Source organism: Lactuca virosa, chromosome 3 (genome assembly GCF_052849685.1).
Source record: "Lactuca virosa cultivar CGN04683 chromosome 3, Lactuca_virosa_CGN04683_v6, whole genome shotgun sequence".
In the NCBI taxonomy this organism is placed as follows: domain Eukaryota; kingdom Viridiplantae; phylum Streptophyta; class Magnoliopsida; order Asterales; family Asteraceae; genus Lactuca; species Lactuca virosa.
The window spans coordinates 443,060,999-443,079,490 of record NC_136428.1 but is presented as its reverse complement, the minus strand read 5'-3'; positions in this window follow the sequence as shown (position 1 = coordinate 443,079,490).

Genomic DNA, 18,492 nt, shown 5'->3' with positions numbered 1-18,492 from the left:
TCACTTGACTCACATATACATGTGAACAAGGTATTAGTCTTAATTTTCCAAAGATGAAAATTCTCATTCACCATACTATACAACTTGCATGATTCCAAGTTTCTATCCAACTGAAACTTGGTTGATGAGAATCTTTCCTTATTTGGTAAATTATGACACTACCACAAACGATAGAATCAAATTCATTTTCCAATGTTGCTATCAATGAAATCATATAAACAACAATTTTTCACAAGTGCCATTGTAAGGATACTTAAAATAAATAAAATCAAAACTTTTCTTTTATTTTAAAACTTTCGGAAAAACTTATGCTTACAATGCAGATGCATATGAAAACTATGTTGTTATTTATTCCTAAGCAATCTATCACAACTCTTAAGCAGTAGCTCAAAAATTCTGATCACCGAACCATGCGATCGAAATCCATGTTCGTGATCAGAATCAGCTCACTCTTCTTAAAGCTTCCTCTCCTTTCTTTGATTCTTAAAACTTCAACATGTGACCCAGTCACATCATGTAATAAGAATCTCCAAATAGGAACTTAATAGAGTTAGATAGTGGACTTACCTGAAGTAGAATCAAACTTTTTGACCAACGTTATGATCTTTCAAGTAAATAGGGCAGCTTTGCTACCAATGCCCCTTCCTTTGGCAATATAAGCATATGTACCTTTTGGGAATGCTACACGAGACTATCTCAGACTTAGCCTTTCTCTTTACCATTTGGTCAACCGAGTTGACTATGGCCGATCCCTTTCCATTGGGAAGAGAAAGCTTTTCTGGATTTTCAATGTTACCATTGTCAATGTCCATGGAAGTTTGGGAAGTTGATCTTCTAATCAAATTTGCTTTACCAGTCCTCCAAGTCATTGCTGATTTAGCTGCACCTAGCAAATAGATAAGATCATTAAGGGTCATGTCATAGTCTGTTTCATAGTAGTCCCAAAGGAAACTCACCATATGACTTAGAAAGTGATTGAACAACCAACTTTCTCAAGACTTTGACACCCAACTCTCCCGCCTTGTCAATATGTGACTTCATCTCCAAGATGTGAGCACACATAGACCTTGCTTGCCAATAGGGCTTGAGTGACCTTGAACTTGTGAGTTAGGGAGAATAATTGGAGGAGGTGGAGGGAGTGAAGAATGATTTTCGGGACATCATCTTCATTAGGAAAGCTTGTTCCAAGAGTTTTGGGAAGATCATAATTGTCTGAACCAGACATCTTTTGGGAGATATTCAAGATAGTTGATTTAAAGTCCTTAATATAACACCCAATATGAAATATTAAGGCTAGGACCAAACACAATATTTTATAACTTGGAAGAGGGATGCCGTAGTCCAAGCTATAGAATATTTGAAGGTAGGCGAATGACGATTCACCAATTTCCACCATGAAAAACAAAATAGAAATATTAAGTTTTAATTGGAGATAAACTCCTAGATCTTTTGAGATTCATTGAACTTTTCAATGGCATGCTTCAATCTCGATTGTGCCCTCTCAAATTTTGTGACTGGGATGCTGAGGATCACAAAACAAGGTGTAAATAACCATGCAAATATACTTGGTACCCTTAATATTTACCCCTCAATCGATGTGCCGGTTAACCACACGCGCTCCATCGATACTATGATAACCATTAAGTTACCCTTTGCCTACCTTGTTAAGTCAAGCTAGTGTGCCGGTTAACCACACGCGCTCCACTAACCGACTGAAGCAAAGTGCAAAGTGTAATTTCATGGGTTAGCACCAAATTCACATTTTCCTAAGTAACTAAGATTGGGAATTCATAATAGTTTAGTTACTTAGTATTTATCATTAATACTTTTAATGAAGGGAGAATTCTAGTCCTTGTCCTACCCGTTCCGCTAACGACCCTCCACCAGTCAAGGAAGCGGTGGGTGAGAGTGGACACCCATTAAACTGCCATTTTATAGGCAGTAACCTTATACCCCCCTTATAGACCGGCTTCGTGAATGAGGCCTACTAACGGTAAGACTGACTTGCTTTTATACATATATATATTATTAACTTATAATACTATAAAATATAAGGGTTGAATTTTAACTTTTAAAATTCTAAGGGCTTAATTTAGAATTAAAGTATTCATGAGGGAAAACTTTACAAATTCCAAAACTTGAGGACAAGTTTTGAAACTATTCAAAACTATTCAATTCCATAACTTATGTGTTTAAAGTAGTTTTAATTCAAAAAACTCTTCAAGTTCCATAACTCGAGGACAAGTTATGGAAGACTTTAAACTATTAAAAGAATATGACTTTTCTTTATTCATAACCTATGGAAATATTTATGAGTTTTATGAATCTTAAATGTGACTTTTCATATAACTTGAGGACAAGGTACAAAAACACATTTTAGAACCAACTCTTAGATTAATTTGGATTGAAAACAACAATTTCACATAACTTTTCTATTAATCTAAGCAACTCATAAGAACAAGATAATTCAATCAAACTTTTTCATGTAATTAGCCTAACCATTAAAATAATACAAAACATGAATCTATTGACAATTATCTTTGAAATTGGATTAGAATGAACATTACCACATCAAAAACAAGTTTATAGGTTCAAAAACAGCTTAGGGTAATGATTCTAGTCCAATTCCAGCCTTAAAAGTCGAAAATATGCTGTCAGGAGGTCCTACTCGTCGAGTGTATGAACCTACTCGACGAGTAGGATGACTTTCCTCATGGACTCGACGAGTCCATCAGTGGACAAGGCCAGTCCAGTGCCCAGACGGCCCGAAAATTGATTTTTTCAGCATTTTTCAGCACTTTGCATCAAGTATAATTGAAAACAAGCCTAGGCTCTGATACCACTGATGGGTTTTGATCATTCTAACACTCCTAAGTGTACATGCAACCCTAAATACCTTGGATCTATGTTTTCTCTATTATACATGCAAATATCAATTTTCCAGGATATTGTTCTAACTAGCATAATATAAGGTACATGCAATATAAAATCTAGTAGAATTACATACCTCTTGTTGTAGCTTGATTCCATGGAGCTCAAGAGCCTAGTGCCTCAAGTGTGACACCTCAAATGGTTCACACAACACCAAATACACTTAGAATAACTTGAGAGAAATGAGACACTTCATGAAATCGGCTAGCCCTCACCATTCCTTCATAGTGGCCGATTTTTGGGAAGAGAAAGATGCTTATATAGTGTGTCACAATTAGGGTTACACCATGTAAACCCTAATTGTCATGGCCTTTCATTTCCATGATCCATGGGGACAAAAACACCATGGAGCATCCTATGGGTTTTAGCCCAACTTGATAATCCATGGAGCATTAGCCCACTATACAAGTATGGATGATTTACACAATCAACCCATATATTTAATTAGTCTCCTTTTGATCACTTAATTAATTCCAAATTAATTCTTGATCAATACTAATTAAATAATCTTATTAATATATTAGAACTTATAATATATTAATAAAACTTAAGTGTTATTTCTCTCATTTTAGTCTATCCAAATGCATGATGCCATGCAACCCAAATCGACCATGCCAATCGGGTCAAGTACATACCAAATATAGTTATGGACTTAGACACTAATCCAACAGTAAGACCATATGGGGTAGCCCATGACATTCCTAGGTAAAGACCATGTGGGGTAGCCCATGACATCCTTACAGGTTTATGTATGCATGACTTATGTGATATATGTAGCTTTATAGCTAATATGGTATGTGTTATGTGGATTGTGTGTGGAGTATGCTCTAGGGGACTTACTAAGCTTCGTGCTTACGATTTACAGTTTTGGTTTCAGGTATCATCGATTTGGAAATGAAGAGCTCGGATTGATCGCAGTGCACACACCTATGATTTCCGAAATGAATGATTTTGGGATGAACTCTGATAAATGTTTTACTTAATGATGATTTGAAATGTTTGAAATAAATGGTCTCAATGTTTTAGCTATATTAAAAATGAAATTTTTACCCTTTATTTTTGGGTCGTTACAGCATGCTACGACGAATGAATAACACAAAGGAAGAGGAAGATGATGAGGCTTATTTCCTCAGAAAGCTGGAGGAAATCAAGAAGAAGAAAAATGATGATGACGCTAAATTTGCTTTAATTGTGCAGAAACAGGATGATGATTTTGGTAGAGTCGAAGTGTGGTCGACTGACTCTAAAGACGAAGAAGTTCGTAGGCTAACTCACGGGAGAACCTTCATGGCGAAAGATGATGTTTCACAGTCAAATGCAAGGTGCTTGATGGTGACAAATGAAGTTTTGGAGCTTAGAGGATATGCTATTGAAGGCAGCCGTGTCTCCGACAGTTGTTTCGCTGCGAAACCCGTCCTTGAGCAGATCAGTGAGTGTGAGAAGTTGATAAAGAAGGTACACACTATTCTTAAATCTCGAAATATTCATGTGTCTCAATATGAAACTGAATTAGATGATCTAAAATACAAAGTCTCTAGTTTTAGTGGAACTTTAAAAAGAACCCGTTTGAATAATTCTAACTTAACCAATCAACTCGGCAGGGTTTCGAACAAAAGTGAAGAGAGGCGCACATGGATTGAAAAGTTGGAGTCGGATTTGTCTAGGTCTAGGGATGAGTTGATTTATTTGCAAAGAGATAATTTGGGGATTTTAAAACAGCGAAACATTTTTGTTTAATTGCTAAAAGACTTTATTTTAATATTACCCAGTTACATCTTGATTGTGAAATTGGAAAGAAAATTCTTAAAAATGATTTTGCCCTTTCTTGAATTGAAAGAGGACGAAATCGACGCAGATTGTTACAGGTGCGCATCCATCGTCTTATCTGACGAAGTCTCGGATGCTTACAGAATAGGACTGGACAAAATTGAATCTTACATACAGTCCAAAGATCACAAAAATATGTTGAAACAACTTTTGGATGAAATGACAAAGAGAAAATTCAATATGATACTGTGCTGAAGTTTAACTCATTAAATACTAAGTTGAGTTCAGAAAATAAACTTGATGTTGAAAATACATCTGAATTCGATGATGATAGTGATATGAGTGAAATCTCTATGGAGGATGAGGTTAATTGCTCAAAATTTGTTAAAAGCGAACCTGAACCTGCGAAAGTCTTAATTTCTGAAAATTCAGTTGAGTTTGCACGTTTTTCAGAAGTTAAATCAAAAGTTTTAAAAGAAAAAGCAACTGTTTTTCCAAAGGTTCAAACTATTCATAATCAGGTTTTCGCAACCAAGGTACTGAATAAAAATCAGACTGTAGAACTAACGTCCCTGGTCGAAGAAGACAATAAAGATGGATGTGATGAATTTTTCTGGTCAGCTCCTATCGACAATGCAGAATGAAACCAAATGTCTCTCTGAAATGTCCTCTTGGAAGACGAAGAGCAAATATGTAGCAGAATCGGTGAACAAAGTCAACTCAAGCTACGCAAAAGGGATTCCAAGTGGAACCAAGGATGTTCCAAGTGATACATCATCAGTACAGACCGAAACTCCTCTTAGGAAGCCAAAATCTAGGGCAAATGTTCAGAAATCTTATGAGCAGTTTGCAGCTCAAAAACGTAAAAGAAATGCGAGATATAACAAAAATCTGAAGGAAAGAAAACATTTATGGAGATCCAAAAATCCGAACTTCGTTTATCAAGAAAAATCATCCAAATCCAATCCAAATGCGAAAGTCTCTTCACATGCGCATCCTAGGAGTTTTTCACGAACTAAGTCTCAGTCTCCACAGGTTTCAAACAAAAAGTTTTTCAAAAACCATCTTTTTCAAATCATGTGAAACCTATGGAGAAGACAAAGTCTCACTTCTCTCCTAACACGAATGCTTCACATTCAGCCAAGACATCGAAAGATGTTAAAGGCAAAGGAAAAATAATTTCGGTGCCTAAAATTCCATTTAAGATGTTCGAAAAGTAAGTTGAGAAGAAAGTTGTCAAGCAACAGATCCAAAATAAACAAAGGAAAATATCCACAAAGGATAAGAACTTAAAAGATAATAGGATCACTGTTTTCAAATTACAAAGAAAGATAGCACCACCTTGGTTAAAAGATCTTATTTAGTTGATGTTGCTATTACTTTTCCTGTTTTTGTGAAAGCCTCACATGGACCCAAACAACTTAGGGTTCCTAAATCTCTTTGATTTTTGTAGGTGATTCGTGACGAGCAGTTTGACTATGAATGGTATATTGATAGTGGCTGCTCGCATCACATGACAGGAAGGAAGGAAGAACTGCGAGAGTTCAAGGTATTAAAAGATGGTGGAAAAGTGAAATTTGGAAATAATTCACTTGGAGAAATAAAGGGTTATGTGATGATCACAAATGGAGAATTTTCTATTCGCAAGGTCGCATATGTGGAAGGATTACAACTCAACCTCATAAGTGTTTCGCAGTTGGTTGTTGGTACCGGATTGAAAGTTTCGTTTGATGATGAGGGATCTGAGATTATCGAAAAGGAGACCAAAAAAGTGTTCTGAAAGTCAAAGTGCAAATGTGAGATGTATCCACTTAATATGAACCCCATCAAAGGGAATCCTGCCATCTTCCTACTTACGAAAGCTTCTACAGATAATAGTTGGCTGTGGCACCGAAGACTCCTACACCTCAATTTCAAAGAATTCAATAAACTTGTTCTTGGTGATCATGTGCGAGGGCTTCCTCTCTTGAAGTTTGATAAATAACATCTTTGTGCAGCCTACGAAATGCGGAAGCAGAGCAGGAAGAGTCATCCAATAATTGAGAATATGAAAATCATAAAATCACTCGAACTCTTGCATATAGACCTTTGTGGTCCTTCTGCGATTGAAAGCATTGGTGGTAAAAAATATATACTTGTAATTGTTGATGGTTTTTCTAGATTTACCTGGGTGCATTTTCTTAAGAAGAATTCAGAATCCACTCCTAAGCTCAAGGATTTCATAAAGCAGATTGAAATACAACTGTGAAAGCTAGTTCGTAACATTCGTAGTGACAACGGTTTGGAATTCAAAAACCAAGCATTTGAATAATTTCTGACTGCAAAAGGAGTAACTCACAACTTTTCGGCTCCTTATTTTCCTCAACAGAACAGGGTCGTTGAAAGATGAAACCGATCTTTGTGCGAAGCTGCGAGAACCATGCTATCATTCGCGAATCTGCCACTTTACTTCTGGGTGGATGCTATTGGGACAACCTGCTTTACCCAAAATCGATCAATCCTCAATAAGCCTTTCTCTGTCACTCCCTATGATATATTGAGTTATAGAAAACCTAATGTCAAGTTTTTCCATGTCTTTGGTTCTAGGTGCTTCATCTTTAACTCTAAGGAACAAATGAACAAATTCGATGCGAAAGCTGACGAAGGAATTTTCTTGGGGTATTCTTTAACGTTGAAGGCATATAGAATTCTAAACAAAAGATCAAAAAGAATCGAAGAGACCTATTATGTCACATTTGATGACACTTATCTTAAGAAGTATCAAAAGGTCGACTCCCGATCAGAGGAAATCTTTCCCGTGAAAAATCCAATGACAATTCCTCTGCCCAACCTTTATAAGGAATTCATGAATCTATTGGACGAACCTGACAAGGTGATCTCTTCAGAATCTAAGGCAGCAGACAACAAAGAAGACGAACTAAAAAAGATCATTGATGATATTGCGAAAGATATGGAACACGAGCACCCCACTCCGAAAAACTCTGCAATTCCGTATCAATCAAAAGGTGTGAATGCTAAACCATAGGGGGAGATACTTCAACCTCTTCATCTCATACACCTGTTCAGGGGGAGAACGAAATCCCTGAAATCAACAACAAACCACCACTCCAGGGGGAGGGTTCCACTCCGAATGAAGAAGTAGAACATACATCATTCGAGGGGGAGAATGAAAATGTGAATGATGATTTGGATGTGGAGTCGGAGTTTGAAGATATAAATGTTGAACTGGATCTAACATATGATCCAAATTACCCTCCATTGATCGACCAGAGATCATCCACAAAATCAAGTAATAGGAGATTCGTCTTCAGGAGTTCTTCCGAGAGCACAACAAAAAGCGAAACGGACTACATTATTCTCTAAAGTGGAATATTGCATGTTCAACTCGTTTATCTCCAAAATTAAACCTAAAAATGTTTAAATTGCTCTTGATCACTCTGAGTGGGTGCAAGCAATGCAGGAGGAGCTCAATGAATTCGAACGAAACAAGGTTTGGAGACTTATTCCCACTCCAAAGGATGCTTCTGTTGTTGGTCTAAAATTGGTGTTTCGTAACAAGCTAGACAAAGAGGGAAATGTGATAAGAAACAAGGCGTGACTAGTTGTTAAGGGGTATTCCCAAGAAGCAGGCATTATACACAGAAAAGGATATCTTAGGCTAACACATAGCTCGAATCCTAGGCTATCCTAAGATTTGCTCTACCCACATTAATCAGACCAATCATAACATGTTGTATTTATGCATGCAAATTATACACAGAAAAGGATTAAATAGACTTTCGAATAAGAGATTCTACCCTAGGACCACAACCAGACAAGGAACAGGAAATAAGGCAAAATCAATCATTCTAAGGCTATAAGCTCCTAACCGTCTACAATTTTAAAAGCATACACATAGCAAGATCCATACGATTATCATAACTCAAATATCAGTATAACATGGCTAAAATATTAGGGAACTACTTACTTGGCTCGACCGATCACGCGCATTGCACTCTCCTCTTTTCCATTCATAAAAAGTTTTTAACTTTTATTTTTTGAAAACAATTTTTACCATTTCCTTAGTTTGAGTCCTCACACACCCGAGAGTGTGCCTGAATCCCTCAAACCAAGGCTCTGATACCAACTTGTAACGACCCAATTTTCAAAAGAAATTTTCCATTTTTAATTAGCCAAAACACTTTTCCATAAACCCTAAAATCTCAATACAATTCTTTTCACATTCGTAACAATAACAATTTTATTTCAAAACATCAGAGTGTCCCATCAAAACGCTTGAGAGAGAGTGTACGGCAGACCATCAATCCTTGCCCCTTACCCTTGGGCTCAGATGTACCTGAAACAAATCCACGAACTATAAGCTAATGCTTAGTGAGTTCCCCAGAGCATACCCCACACACAATCCACATAACACATATCATATTAGCTATAAAAGCTACATATATCACATAAGCCATGCATACAAACATATAAGGATGCCATGGGCTCCCCATATGGTCTTATACTAAAGTTCCATGGGCTCCCCCCATGGTCTTTAACTGAAAAGCCATGGGCTCCCTCACATGGTCTTTCATCCGACTGCCATGGGCTCCCCCATGGTCTTTAACTAACAAGCCATGGGCTCCCCCACATGGTCTTATATCCAAGTGCCATGGGCTCCCTCATGGTCTTCCCTGCAAATATCATATAATCACTAGCATTCCACTTAGCATATAGCTAACTATCATACCATATATCTCTACTTCAGCTAACGTACCACATATCACAAAATGGGTCGGCCTTGGTGCCTTAAACCCATTGGTATGGTGAGGAGACTCACATCTCGAATACTGATCTGGCAAGCTAAGATCAGATAATTCCCACACACTATTCCAACTCAACTGCCTATAATCATCATGTGATTAACTTGTCACAAGCCCGAAATACCATAAATACCCTCAAATTCAACCCTGGTCAAAGTTAAGGTCAACAGTCCATGTTGACCTCAAATGGTCGAGTGCATCCAGCAACTTCTCGAATTCCTCTCGAGTCCATTCCACTGAATCCCAAGTCAACTCGCCGAGTCACCTAAGTGACTCGTCAAGTTCATCAAATGTCCAGAAAACCAAGAGTTCATTCAGACCAAAACTCTAATCCTTCACTACACTCATTCAGAATCTTAAAAACGGGTAAACCCTACCCAACTCGTCGAGTCGACTAAGGGACTCGATGAGTTCATCCAGTCCTTTTTTAGTTCAGACGTTTTTGAGCTACTCCAAAGCTCCAGATTGCAGATCTAGCCTCCTAAGACATGGTTTCCACGTAAAGTTGCAAACTTTACGTGCATGCAATCTCTTAATGCCAATACCAAGCTAAGGGCGGGGTTTAAACCAAAGAGAAGGGCCAAAGCTTGATGCTTTCTGTAACTTTATAACTCTAAGGACTTAGAGGAGTCCAGATCTGAAGTTGCAACTCCAGATCTTACCTAATCCCTGAAAAGCTTCACAATCTTACTAGAAATGGCCCAAAACCCAAGAAAAAGGGATCTAATGCTAGAATGATCAAGGTAACAACTTGTTACCTTCAAATGGGTGTCCAAACGTTGTAGATGCTGGATCTACAGTCTCCTTCCCGCTCCAAGCTTCTCAATCTTCAAACTCCATCAACTAAGTGCACAAAAAACTCTCTCTTAGCCTCTCAATCTCAAGGAAACAACAAAGAACGGCTAAGGTTTCTTCTCTGGGTAACGAAGTGGTAAAGGAGGCCACAAGAGGCGGATTAAGTCCATTATATAGGGTGCAAACCCTAAAAATTAGGGTTTTCCTTTACAGCGCCTACTCGTCGAGTCGGGGCCTTCCGACTCGTCGAGTAGATCTGAAGTCCCGCGTCCTCATAATAACTTCTACTCGACGAGTTGGAGCTTCTTAACTCACCGAGTCCATGCACAAAACTCTAAAAATTAGAGAAATTAAATAATACCTGGAACAAGTGTTACATCACATCTAGGTATCTCTCCTAGATTACTCCTCGACTTAAAGCTCTATCTAAAAGATTCCTGCTAGGTACTCTTACTCAACACATACACAAAGCAAATAATAGATAATATTAATCAATACTATCCCCTAGGCTAAGGCATCATGAATCAGGCAACTCTAGCTCTAATTTCCTGAAATACCTAGCCTATCCTCTAGCATGCAGCTCTTATATCTCATAAGTATCTCATAATATAAACAAGTAATGGTATTTTGGGAAATCACCGTTGGGGCTTTGGCTGATTGTACACACTGCTTCATCTCGTTTTCTCTTAAAAGCTCTTACTCGTTTTAAAAAAATCATTTATTTTTAGAAAATTTTCTCAAATCCTCAGTTTGAGTCCAGACATACCCGAGGGTACATCCGAATCCCTCAAACCAAGGCTCTGATACCAACTTGTAACACTCTAAATTTTCAAACAAAATTTTCATTTTTAAAACCTCATAAAACACAATCTTATTTTCCTAAAACCCAAATGTATAAGTTGTTCAAAACACAAGACAACAAAATGTTTGACAATATCCCAGAATCCTCAAAACATAATCTCAAGCTGGTGTGTACAATCAAGTCGGCGCCTTCCCGCGATCCTGACAGGTACCTGAAACACATTTCACTCAACATTGTAAGCACGAAGCTTAGTGAGTTCCCCAAAATACCACACACAAATAATTAGCCTCTCATGGCTATATCTCAATAAGGACCCTCCGGTCTCACAGCTCGGATCGGACCCTCTAGTCCGGTATCTCAGTGAAGATCCTCCGGTCTCACAATTCGGTTTGGACCCTCCGGTCCTAACTCAATAAACCACAAAATAATATACAACATAAATCACAAAGATAAAATGCATGATATCAAATAACTCAGAATATGCACATAAGACCCTCCGGCCAGTAACTCAAATAAGACCTTCCGGTCAATAACTCAAATAAGACCCTCCGGTCATACAGTATTACCACTCAGGTAAGTATAGGGAGAAGACTCACCTCGTACGTAAGCAAGTAGGTCTCGTACTCAACGATCGGTCTAGACTCTGCCTACATATCATAATCATCTCTAATTAACACTTTATAGCAACAACTCTAAAGATGTTAAGCTAACCCCTTTTCTAACTCTCGGAAAGGGTGAAAGACCATTTTACCCCTCCATGATCTCCATAATCCATAACTTGACCAAACCCTAAAAGTCAACGGAAGTCAACACTCGAGTCAACAGTCCATGTTAACCCAACTCGTCGAGTGCATCTATGCGACTCGTCGAGTTCCTTCGTTTCTCTGAAAAATCGGGAAATCCAACTCAACTCGCCGAGTTGTCTCACCAACTCGCCAAGTTCATAACGCGTCCAGAATATCGGGGAAAACCCTAACCAACTCGTCGAGTTGGCTCACCAACTCGTTGAGTCCCTTCAGTCCATTCTCTCATTCAGACGTTTTTAAGCAGAACTAAGGCCCCATACTCTAGATCTAGCCTTCTAAGGCTGAAATACCACGTAAAGCTGCAAGCTTTATGTTCATGCATGGCATCTAGGGCTAAGTTTGCCAACCCAAAGCTCAATAGAGGGTTTAAGGCATGAAAGTTGGCCAAAGCTTGAATCTTTTGGCCTAAGGGACCTCATACTGTCCAGATCTGAAGTCTCATCTTCAAGGCATGCTCAAACAACTAAAGGACTCAAAGAGAAGATGGAAATAGCCATAAACTCCCTAGTGAAGAGATCTAACAAACAAATGGTTAAGGTGATAGCTTTTTACCTCCAAATGGCAGCTAACACTGAAAGAATATTGGATCCAAGGGATCCTTCTCGTTCCTAGCCTTTTGCTCCTCAAACTACTTCCAAGAATGCACTAAAACACACACTTTTAGCCTCTCTCTCTCTCTCTCTCACTCTTTCTTTCTCTCTCTCTCTCTCACAGATGATAATTGCTCGATTAGGCTTTCTCTCAGCGTGTTAAGGTGGTGAGGGAGGCGGGGTAAAGGACTTAAGGTCCTTTAAATAGGGTGCAAACCCTGAAAATTAGGGTTTTCACACTCAGCTCCTACTCGTCGAGTCGGGTCCCCCCCCAACTCGTCGAGTAGACTCTAAAAATCATGCGGCCATCTCAATCTCTACTCGGTGAGTTGGGGCCTCCAACTCGTCGAGTTGCCCTGACAAAATGAATATAATATAATTAAATAATATACCTGAGAGTCGGGATGTTACACAGGGTTTCATAGAGCATTCTTGATATCTCCGGAGACTTCTCGAGTATACTTGATCATGCCGGAGTTCTCTAGACGATCGTGGAATTTTCCAGAAACTTGGTCCGTAACAGTATGCTGTTTTGTGGACTTCTTTTGATTTTGGGCCACTTTTTGACTCTAGGGTTTTGATCCTTGAGTGTCTCTTGGATTTGGGCCATTATTGGGCTTTGAGTGCCATTGAGTTTGGGCCACGGTTAACTGGGCCACTTAAGGGAAAGGTAAAATGGTCTTTTACCCTAGGAGTCGAGATTAGTGAACTAAAGTCTTGGTTATAGTTTATAACCTAATTATTAATTAGGGTATTATTTGATCTTATAATGTGGGGGTTTTCCAAATCAGCAGTTCGAGCATCTATTTGATTGAAAACAGATTGAGGTGAGTCTCCTCGCAATTTTTGGCGGGTCGAAGGCACCAATGTCGACCCATAGATTATTGTTATTTGTATGCTTGCTGCCTATGTGACCCTTGCATGTGTTGTATGTGTTTTATGTATGTCGGGTGGGGCCCATTGCATGTTACTGACAAGTCTGTATCAGGTGGGGCTCGATGTCGGGCGGGGCCCAATGGATGGAAGACATGGCCCATTGCATGTATGCTGTTGGGTATTTTGGGGAACTCACTAAGCTTGTGCTAATGGTTTTCAGTTTATGTTTCAGGTACTTCCGATTCGAAGGGGAAGAGCTCGGGATGATCACATTGCACAAACCATGATTTTTCGCTCTATCGACTTTGATGTACTTTTGAATGATTATTGATACACTCTGATTTTCTTATGGTTTGATTAACATGTTTGGTTGATGGTTTATTTAATATAAAAGCAATAATTTTTGGTTTTGAGTTTTGGGGACGTTACACATAGAGTTAGTAAAAATAATCACTTATGATTACAAAATACCACGGTTGCAAAAATCGCTAATCTGCGGCTAATCGGTGGACTAGCGATTAGGGATTAATCGGTTCCGCGGGGATCAATCGCAAGATTAATCAAGGACCCTTGTTGAGCCTATTGTGTTGCGTCTTGGGATCGGTTGTTAGTCCAGTTTAGTCACCGGTTTGGGCCTGTCCAGCCGTGTGTTTGTTTTAGGGTTTAGTATATAAGTTGCATGCATGCAATCTTATCATCAACGCTTTCATTATTATTTTAGCAAGTGTACTGTAAACCCTAGCGCACCTCTACAGTGGAAGTTCTTAATCAAGCTCTGCTGAGGTGTGACTACATTTTTAATCATTCGACATACGGATTGATTCATTGTGTGTTCTAGTATTTATTGTTCTTGCTTATTTACCTGTTAAAGATCTATCGATCTAAAGAGTTTTTAACTCATCAATTGGTAATAGAGCAGGAGACTGTGTAATCTATACGCATCTCTTCTGTCGAAGAAGGTTTCAGGGTTTTCTTCTAATCTTGATCTCTGTTAGAAGCCGTCATCTTGTTGTTGACGTAGTTCTTGGATTTTGATTTTACCCTGACTTTGTTTACAAGTCTGATCTTGAACAAGTTTTTCGCAATATCATCATGTCACTCGACGATTCCAACGCAAACCCTATCAATATCTCCAACATCATTGGATCCACAACTAGGATTCCAATTCTATATACTCAGGATTACGAAGTATGGACGCATCACTTTGAAGATTATGTGATCGGTTCAGAAGACAGTGGGTATTTAATCTGGGAAGCGATCACTGTAAGTCCGTTCGCTCACACTGGCACAAACCGAATCATAAAGACTCTAAAGGAGTACAACCAACTTGTGGTTGATGTTAAAGATGTTCCTCAAGATGAAAAGGAGAAGTTTGTATGCAATATTAAAGCGCTAAGAATGATCAGATTTGACCTACAGTCTGACACCTTTCGGTTGGTTAGCTCATGCACAACGGCAAAAGAGGTTTGGGACAGGTTGAAAGAGCTGTATTCTACCGATAAGGATCTTGAGCATTCGATCCAGACTCTATTGCTTTCAGAGTTTGGTGACTTCAATCAGAAACCTGAAGAGAAGCTTATCCAAGCCTTTGATCGCTTTAATCATCTTCTTAGCAAAATGATAAAGCATGGCATAGAGAGGAAAGTTATTGAGCAGAAGGTCACATTCATGAATGGCCTAAGATCCGAATGGATGGCTGTAGTGTCTACTGTAAAGGCCCATGAAAAATTCAAGTCTTACTCTTTGGCGAAGCTAGAGGGTATACTAAAGCCACATGAAGGTGCAGTGACTAAAGAAACGAATGTGGTTTCTAGCATGGGGTCTCTTGCCCTAATTTCCAAAGGAAAGAATGCAGTTGAAGAAGAAGAAGATTTAGATCTCTCTGAATTTGATCTGACCAATGAAGAATATGCTTTGATGGTTTCAAACCCAAAGAAGTTCATTCGCAAAAGGTTTTCCACCAATAAGAACCGAAACTGGCAAGGAAACTACAGTTCAGAAAAGGCAAAGGAGGAACCGAAGATCACTCCCCAGCAAGAAGAACCGAAGAAGGAGAGCAAGATGTCAAGCGACTCAGGATTTAATTGTCATTTTTATGGAGGCAAAAACCAATTTGCCAAGGACTGTATGTTGAGGAAGATGACTGAGAAGAATAAGAGTGAAGACGATGAAGTATACCACCTGCGAAAGCTAGAAGAGATTAAGAAGAAGAAAGCTGCTGCAAATAACACTATGAATATTCCTATTGTGCAGGAAAATGTTGCAGATGATGAATTTGGTGGTGTTGAAGTCTGGTCTACTGACTCAGAGGATGAAGAAGTGAGAAAGCCTACACATGGTAGAGCTTTCGTGACAAAGGAAGATGAGTATGCTGCTGAAGGAAAGTGTTTGATGGTGATAGCCAGAGTGTCACAGATGAGGGGTTACACCACTGATGGGGGAGAAAATAAATCAAAGGAACGAGAAGGCAGGTGCTTCACTGCCAAGCCTGTCGGCGAGCAAATCAATGAGTGCGACCAGTTGATCAAAAAGGTACAATCTATTCTCGAATCATTAAAAATCCCTGTCACAAACTATGAAAAGGAATTGAACGGATTAAAATCTAAATTTTCTAGTTTAAGTGGTAGTTTAACCCAAAATCGCCTCACAAATTCTAACCTCACTGATCAACTCAACAGGGTGTCTTTGAAGAGTGAGGATAGGCGAATGTGGATTGAGCAAAAGGAGAAAGAGTTAATTAAAATTAAGGATGAGACAATTTATTTGCAAAGGGATAATTTGAAGCTTTTAAAACAGAGAAATGTTTTTTGTTTAATTGCTAAACGTTTATATTCTAATATCACTCAATTGCATCTGGATTGTGAAATAGGCAGGAAAATTCACTATATGTTTCTTCCTTTCCTTGAATTAAAGGAGGACGTAATTGATGCTGATGTTTATGATTATGAAGTTGTAGTCTCGTCTGATGAAGTTTCTCCTAGATATAAAATTGGTCTTGACAAAATTGAATCTTTTATCCAGTCCAAAGACCACAAAGACATGCTTAAGAATTTATTGGATGAAAATGATAAATTGAAAATTAAAACTGAAACTATGTAGAAATTTGATTCGTTGAATGCCAAGTTGAGTTCAGAAACATTTTTAATGCTGAAAATACTTCTGAATTTGATGAGGATGATGATATGAGTGAAATATCTGTAGAAGATGTGGTAGACTGTTCTGAATTTGTCAAGAGCGAACCCGAACCCACTAAAAATCTCATTTCTGAAAACTCGGTTGAATTCGCTCGTTTGTCCCAGAATAAGTCCAAAGTTATGAAAGAAAAGGTTGTGGTGTATCAGAAGGTCCAAACCACGACAAATCAAGTTTATGTAGTTACCGACGCCATACAGAAGCAAACAGCCGAACTCACAGCATTAGTGAACGAAGATAATGTTGATGGATGTGATGAATTTTTCTGGTCGACACCAATAGACAATGCTGATGAAACGATTGGTGTATATGAGAAAACATCATGGAGGGTTAAAGGCAGATATGTGGCAGAACCACTTAACAAGCCTACACATTTTGATATGCCATCAACCAGTGATACCAAAAAGATTCCAAGTGAATCAGTTAAGGTGACAAGCGAAACCTCCTCGTTAAAGAGCGAAACTCCCGTTAAAAGATCGAAGTCGAAGGCCAACATCCATAAAACTCCCAAACAGGTGTCTGAAAAGAAACATCAACGTAACAGGAGATACAAGAAAAATCTCACTGAAAGGAAATAGTTTTGGCAGTCCCAAAACCCAAATTACGTTCGATCAGACAAGAGTTCAACCGCTAAGGATAAAGAAGTGTTAAAGAATCAAGCTACATCCTGTACTCAATGCGATTCATGTAACCAAGCAAACCGAAAGGGAAGTTTCGGTCCCCAAAATAGAAGCAAAAGAAACCGAAAGAGTGGTTTTGGCTCTCAACTCAAAAACCGAAGGGGCAGTTTCGGTTCCTCATCCACAAGCGAAAGGACCCGAAAGCAAGGTTTCGCTTCTAAAACAGATTCCTCTCACTCAAAGCACAATCCTAAAGAAGATGTGAAGGGAAAAGGGAAGATCGTCTCAGGAGATGAAAAGAAGATGAATACTAACCTAAGGAAACAAAACCAAAAGTTAGAAAACAATAAAGATTCAATTCCTAGACCTAAGGTTGAAGCGTCAAAAGATAATAAAATCAAAGTTTTTACAATCAAAAGAAAAGATGAAACAACCCTAATAAAACGAACTTACTTGGTTGATTCTTCTATTGTTATATCATGTTCTGTAAAAGGCTCACATGGACCCAAGAAACTTTGGGTTCCTAAATCTGCTTGATTTTTGCAGGTTATGCGTGACGAGCAGTTCGACGACGAATGGTACATTGATAGTGGCTGCTCACGTCACATGACAGGGAGAAAGGAAGAGCTTCTGGAGTTTCGAGCTATTAAGGATGGTGGATGTGTCAAATATGGCAACAACTCATTTGGCACAATAAAAGGCTATGGAATGATCACAAATGGCGAATTCTCGATCAGAAAAGTAGCATACGTAGAGGGCTTATAACACAATCTCATCAGTGTTTCACAACTGGTGGTGGAAACTGGACTGAAGGTTTCGTTCGATGATGAAGGATCTGAAATAGTAGAGATGAAGACCAAATCAGTTCTATTAAAATCCAAAAGAAAAGGCGAAATATACCCACTGAATCTCAATCCCATTCGAGGGAAGCCAGCTGTGTGTCTGCTAACGAAAGCACATTCAGACGAAAGTTGGTTATGGCACCGAAGGCTCTCGCACCTCAACTTCAAAGACATCAAGAAGCTAGTTCTTGGTGATCATGTGCAAGGACTTCCAATACTCAAGTTTGATAAAGAACATCTGTGTGCTGCATGTGAAATGGGAAAGCAAAGCAGGAAAAGTCATCCAACACGTGTCAACACGAAAATCATCGAACCATTTGAGCTTCTGCATATAGATTTATGTGGACCTTCGGCTATTGAAAGCATTGGTGGTAACAAATATATACTAGTAATAGTAGATGACTTTTCTCGTTTCACCTGGGTATTTTTTCTTAAACAGAAATCAGAGGCTACACCAAAGCTCAAGGTT